Source organism: Chironomus tepperi, unplaced genomic scaffold, assembly GCF_022539635.2.
Source record: "Chironomus tepperi strain 1889 unplaced genomic scaffold, CSIRO-AGI_Ctep_v1 contig_483, whole genome shotgun sequence".
NCBI lineage: Eukaryota > Metazoa > Arthropoda > Insecta > Diptera > Chironomidae > Chironomus > Chironomus tepperi.
The window spans coordinates 72,026-79,403 of record NW_027226605.1 but is presented as its reverse complement, the minus strand read 5'-3'; positions in this window follow the sequence as shown (position 1 = coordinate 79,403).

Genomic DNA, 7,378 nt, shown 5'->3' with positions numbered 1-7,378 from the left:
TTACTCTCTCTTTAATGCGAAATTATTCAATTAGCTTGGATGTTTCGGGACAAAAATTAAAAAATTACAAAAGTACTCGTTCTTATCGAGTCACTTCAGCGCATTTTTGTCCCAGCGATCAGTAATTGATTTTTAAGTCAGTTCCCTGTCTATAGAACAAGATCCAGTAGGATCCATATAACTCCCAGATCCTCAAAAACAAGATCCAGTAGAATCCAGGTCACTTCCAGATTCACAAATCAAGATCCAGTAGGATCCAGGTCACTTCCAGACCCACAAAAACAAGGTTCAGTAGGATCTAGGTCATTTCCAGATCCACAAAACAATATCCAGTAGAATCCAGGTCACTTCCAGATTCACAAAACAAGATCCAGTAGGATCCAGGTCACTTCCAGATCTAAAAACAAAGATCCAGTAAGATCCAGGCCACTTCCAGACCTAAAACATAAGATCCAGTAACATCCAGTAAGATCCTGGTCACTTCCAGACCTAAAGCATAAGATCCAGTAAGATCCAGGTCACTTCCAGACCTAAATCATAAGATCCAGTAAGATCCAGGTTGCTTGCAGACCTAAAACACAAGATCCAGTAAGATCCAGGTAACATCCAGACCTAAAAAACAAGATCCGTATATAACTTCCAAAAATTTAAGAACTTCATCATTTAACGGATTTTCATAATTCAAACCTCATAACGGTCAAAAAAATTCAAACATTGTTCAGTAAACACTATAAAAACATCGAAAAACATTGAAGAACACTGTAAAACAATGAAAAAACGTGTTGTTGTTTTTGTTGTTGTTGTATATGAAAATGAAAAACTGTTAATTATAGTATTTATGCTTTGATTTGAAACTTTTAAATGCCCGGGGCGCCAATAACTTTATGGAACTGATCTTTTAAAACCATTCCGAGCTCTCTACGATGTCTAGTATTCGAGATCTCGCGTTCCAGCCGACCGACCGACCGACCGACCGACCGACCGACCGACCGAACGACCGACCGACCGACCGAACAAAGTGTCTTATTAAGCTACCTTTTTGAAATAAATTTCAAAAATGCGCTAAAAATAAACTTAAATTTTTTCGTTTCATTCAAAAAATGTTCACAATTACCCCTTAAACATGCTTGATTCAGAGGTCCAAGTCCAATTTTTTCTAATAAAATCAAGACTAGTTAACAACATCGTTTCTCAAATAAAATCAACTAAATTTCTCTAAAACAGAAGTCAAACAAAAAATTTAATTAACTTCCTTCTTCACTTAATCGATAATAATTCCTCCTCAAATCCCTTAATATTTTATGCATTACTACTCAATCACTTCAGTGAAAAAACAAATCAATTAAAAAATATTTTCCTTTCAATTAAAAATCGCCTAAAAGCATTTACGAGAATGTTCAGCCATAAAAAAATTTTCTAACCATAAATTTTAATTGAAAATTATTTTTTCATCCCAGACACATCTCGGAACTGATTTCAGTGGAACAAAACACAAAATAAAAAGATGCGAAATGAAAATTACTTACAGTATTGACTTTCATCTTCAATCTATCAATTCAATTCGAGTCAGTCAATCAATAAATTTGAAGTTCAGAAAAAATAAATAACTTTTAAGTATTTCCAAGCCAGACAAACAAGAAGAATTACGACACTCGAATGTACTTATTTTTAGATAATTTTTTATTTTCATTTGTTTTTGTTTTTGTGTCTTTTCCTCTTTCTCTCCGATGCAGTCATTGAAATAATATTGCGCTATTACGATTAAGATGTTGGAATAACTTCTTTTTTATTTAAATTCCATGAAAATGTGTTTGAGATTATTTATTTATTTCAGTTTTGGACTCTCTTTATTAGTAAAATTGAATTTTTTTTTGTGTGCTTTAATTAATGATTTTTGAACAGAATCATTTACTTGCTTACTATGCTAGTCATACAGATCGATTGTGATCTATCAATATATTCCTATATGTTGTCTCTCTGAGATGACGCCTAGAGTTGACTACATCTCAGGACTCGATCTGCTAACTTCCAACTATCAAGCACTGTAATGTCTCTATCAACAGCCTCTTTCCATCTAATTATAAAGCATATTTTTAGGTGAGTTGTCTATTCAACACAGATAAAGAGACCAATTTTGGGTACCGTAATAGACTCTCTGTACCATGAAAGCATACCCTTTGCCTGTTAGGGTAAGAGAAATACTACACCTCTTAATCTAAGCTAGTCTATAGTCTAGTCTAAGCTATCTAAGTAGAATTTAATAACTTACTTCCCTACTTACTGAAACCATGCTCAGACTTTTAGCCTACATTATATATAATGACTGAAGGGCCCAGCCTTATGAGCTGGAGGCACTGCGATTTAAATCTGTTGTACCACACCCTTTAGACCTACATTTTATAGTGGGATCCGAACCACTTGCAAGCTCTGCACATTGCAAATACTCAAGCACGTCATAAGACCTGATGTACCCTGCAATATACCCAGTTACAAATCGTATGCGCAAGATTTCGTAATGAAAGTATACCTTGTATACCTAGTAGTGAAGACACATTATGTACCAAATAACTCAAAACTGCATCCAACACAAGAAGCGAGCTTCTTAACTGGAACGGGGAAATGGAAGAAAAGCTTCGAAAATTAGGCATGGCCTGTGATTTAGCCCAAGATCTTTGGCACGTAAGGCCAACGCTCTACCATTTAGGCCACTGATGCCATTTCATCATTATCATCAGCCTACATTACTACATGAAGAATAAAAGACAGAAAGTAGTGGAGCCGTTCACTTATTACGATACGCAAAATAACGAATTTCTAGACAGCCTCTAGAGTCCGGACTCCAAAGTCCTGCCAACTCTGCCTAATAATTCAAAGGCATAAGAGCTAATATTAAAATACTACACATTTTGTAACCATATCCTCAAATTCAATAAACTCAAAATCTCAAACTCATAAAATGTAGCAAAACTGTATTTTCTATAACTTTTCATAATCCCAAAAAATTGTTCAAAATTGAATCTAAAAGTCCCTGAAACATGATTATTTAGCACAAATAAAAAGAAAGCTACGTGATCAATGTCATGTTTGTTCCACTAGAACGTGTTCAAGTCAACAATATTTTGGGACATTTTCATTCATACTTTATAGAAAAAATTTTTCATTTTCTTAATTTTTCGCGGGGTGAAAAAAATCGATGACAAAAATTTACTAAAAATTCGATCATTAATTACCACAAGGAATTTCTTATTGCGTTTTTTATTTCATGACTTTGTATCTCAAATAACAATGACAACGGAGCTGTATGAACAAAATAAATCACATGATTATCTGTAAAGCTCATTGATGTCATATTTTATTCTCTTGTCAATTTCCTGTCGCAATTTTTCTTTCTTACTTAGATATGAAGAAGTTTTTTTTTTTTTGGTCGCTAAAGATACACAAAATATCAAAAAATTAAAGAAATTAGTCAATTCACACAATGGGGTCGTTTGTAGGCTACGTGACGAAAATTAGGGATGTTTGGAAATGATGTCTAGCCTCTGAAGATGAGGTTGGTTGGGAATTTCAACCCAATTTATGAAACCCGACTTTAGGTCAGACTCATGCCGGTATCAAGCCGATGACTTGAATCGGTCTCATTTCGATCGAAATCTGACTTTCTGTCAGATTCACTATTTTATACGTATTTCAAGTGGAAAATTAGCACGGCATTTTAATTGCTTAGACCAGATTCGATGAATTCGGCCTCAAGCCAGGGTCAACTTCGCGTTTAAGTATTATACATGATTAATAAGTTGGATCAAAACTCTTCGTGATCATGCCGTGAAGTAAAACCACTTTGCCTCTAGTCGTCAAAGATCCAGCTAGATAACCTGCCCTAGTGAACACGAATGCTGTTCGGGAATGATCTAGCTAGATATGTCCCCGAATAGCCATCATGGTAACGTATGGCACTGCGAAAATTGTAAAGGACAAGACCGTTAGTTGTCTGATTTCATCCATTTTTCGGCGAAAACTACAATTCTCCATAAAGTGATGCTTGTTGTCTATAATTAACAATTCCGACGTAACGTCACATCCAATCAACCCCAAAGAAGAATTCTCGTCGTCATACTCAACAAGATGATAATTTCCTCTTACTTTATATTTTCCTAGTATTTTCGACAAAAATTGAAAATTGAAAATTGAAAATGTATCGAAGATTCAAAAAATGAAACATTTCTCATTTGGAAAGAGAGATGAAAATTCACTTCCACATTCTTTCGATCGGCAAAAACATGTTAATGCTCACTTTGACACATGTCAATTTAGTAACAAAAAAAAAGAAAGAAACGATGAAAGTAAAAATAATAATGGAAGAAGAGATTTGAGTTAATGATGGCAATATTTAGTCAGCAGTCAGTGAAGATTTTGTAAAATCAATAATTGAATGAGGTCAGCAGAGTGTAGAAATATTTTCTTTAAAATAAATCGTCGGATGATACCCTTGAGGATATATTTGTTGGACTTTTTAAAATAAGAGATTTTAATTTGATGGATGAGGAGTTAATCTTTGAATCATTTGCATAGTAACTAAACTGTTAAAATGTTGATTATAAGCTAGCTCATAAGTTAGCTGAATTTGGTCTATAACAAGATTACTTGATGCTTTAGTATCCCGAAGTAGTATTCCGAAAGGCACATGACGTACAAAAGATGAAAAACCTGACTCAAGTCAAATAATTGATCCAAAATCCGATCCCTGGATGACTTGACTCTATCTCAAATTTCGACCCTGGACATAAAGTCAAGCCATCCATAGGATAGAGCTTAGCCATTCATGGGAAAGATTCAATCCAATCAGGGGTCGGATTTTGGATCAATCAACCAATTTGTGCTATTTGGATGAGTTTTTCCTCAAAATCCATCACGAAATAAGAGTCACGGTAATCTTGAGTCGGACAATTGATCGATTGACCGATTTGTGATGTTTGAGTAACCTCAGGCCAGTGTCTAAAGCTGGATTTTGTCAGATTTCCTCGCAAACCAGACCACCTTCGGTATGAGTCGTGCGTTTCGTCTTTTTTGCATCTTGTGCCTTCTAGGTAACCAAACATCAAGTGCTGATTAGGACTTAAATAAAACCCTTAAAATTCTAAATATTAAAGTAAACCAAGACACATTCCCAGACGATATAGCCGTCAAATGGTCATGTTGTTGACTCAATATACCACCTTCATGCATCATAAATATTATGAATCAATTTTAAGTGAACCAAAATTTATTACAATAATCTCATTTTTTGTTTTTATTTCCTTTCTCTTTCATGTTTGAAGTGAACAAAAAAAAAGAAGATTCTCATTAGACTCGGAATGTATATCTATATAAATTTTCATCTACAAAATCCCCCCACACAAGTGAAAATAAGAGATAATATTTGTAAGACGATAATGATTTATGTAAAGCGCTTTACTTACTTCCAAAAAGCAAATCGACGGTGTTTGTTTAAAGAATATCTTCACATATTTTTTTTTTATTTTTTATTTTTCTCCATCTATTTTTAAGTGTTAATTAATATCGTTTCACATACAAGTGCTACAGAACATAGGAATAAAATAAATAAGTTTTGAGGGCTGCTTAGATGGGTTTTGTGGTTTTAGTAAGCGCAGTTTAATGGGGTTTAGGTATTGGCTTTTTGGTTTTTCGATGGATATCTGTAGTATCTAAGGTTTAAGATTAGGGAGTTGAATTAAAGGCAATGTTGGAAAAATTCTTGTACCGTCCTTTTGGCTGTATTTGAATCTAATCCATTAGATAGTCAGTGGCCCTAAAAGTGGTCAATAGAAATAAGATGAGCAAATGATATCTTCGTCCTAGTAAATGGCAGCATTGACCTACACGGTAAATCCTTGATCTTCCTTGCCAAAGTTATCAATGGGTATCATAGGATCAATCCTAGGTCATGTCTAACTTATGGGGCATTTTCCATTTTGCCGTTCTAGTTATGAAGTTTGGTGCTTGTGTTTTGAGTAGTTTTGAGATTTTAGGCACATAATGTGTCTACACTACTAGGCTAATTAGATACATTACAGGATATATCAGGTTAATGACGCACTCGTGTCCTTGCAATGTGCATACTGGGTATAAACCTTGTTCCTACAAGGTGCTACTTCATACGCTTAAATGGTGTGATACAATAGATTACTAATGACAATGTCACTAGTTCATAAGCCAATGTCGTTTAACCATGATTTATATCTCCATACCACCTTAAAAAATTTCAAACAATTTTTTTTGCATCTCAATAATTCATTCCACAATTTAAATTTCAAATGCCAAAACATCCAAAATAACCAATTCAACTTTTGACATTCATTCATAATTTACATCAATACTTTAACCCCATAAAGATATTAAAATGAATATTTTTCCAAAATGTTAAGACATACAGTCATAATATGATCACTTTAACCTCACATCCAATAACAACAAGAGCAGCGTAAAATATGAAAAGGAACAACAGCAGCAACATTTATCTCATCGCAACTGAACTCACATCGCTTACTTTTCGTTGTCTGCCTTGAATAAAGCTACTGTTAGTAGCGACTTTAGTACTACATGTTGTTTTTTTGTTGTTATATTCTCGTCTTTTTTGACTTAAGAACAAAGTAAATAAGCATGTAAGCTAAGAAAATCTGATCTTATGAGTTGAGTAGAGCATGACAAAGATACGATAGGAAAATACGTAGACGTACGACGACGTGTAAGAAGAAAAAGTTAAAAATATTTGTAAATATACATTCATTTGAGACTTCTCGCATCTCTAAATATTCATCTCTTATTTTTTTTTGTGTGATGTGCTTCATCCTCTGTTCATCATCTAATTTTATTTTTTCTTTAAAGAAATATTATGACGCATTTTAAGACTAACTGCTTTGGAAATTAAGAAAAATTAATAAGTCGACTGTGAGATTGGAATTGAGATTTAGAATAGAATAGAGTTCAGAAGCGCAGTTTGAATGTTTATCTAATTTAGTATATCAAGCTAGGGTCAAAAGATTGAATATCTTATTCATTTTTTTTAAATAAGTAACTTTTTTTTATGAAGCTGCGGGGTTGCATACATTGATTCTCTTTTATGATTTATTTCCAATTCTTAAATTTCCCAAACATTTCAGAATCTAGTTAATCTCAAACATTGTAGACTTCAATAGATCAAAATGATATTTAACGCTTCTTTGGTCTAATCTAGGGCATAATCAGGGGACTTTGAAGGTATTCCAAAGGATAAGAACCACTTCTTTGATGACGCTATTATTGTTATGTCTTTAACCTGCAAAAGAAGGCTGTGAGCAGCGTTTCTCCTGCATATGATTCAAAAAAGGACAGGCGAATAAAT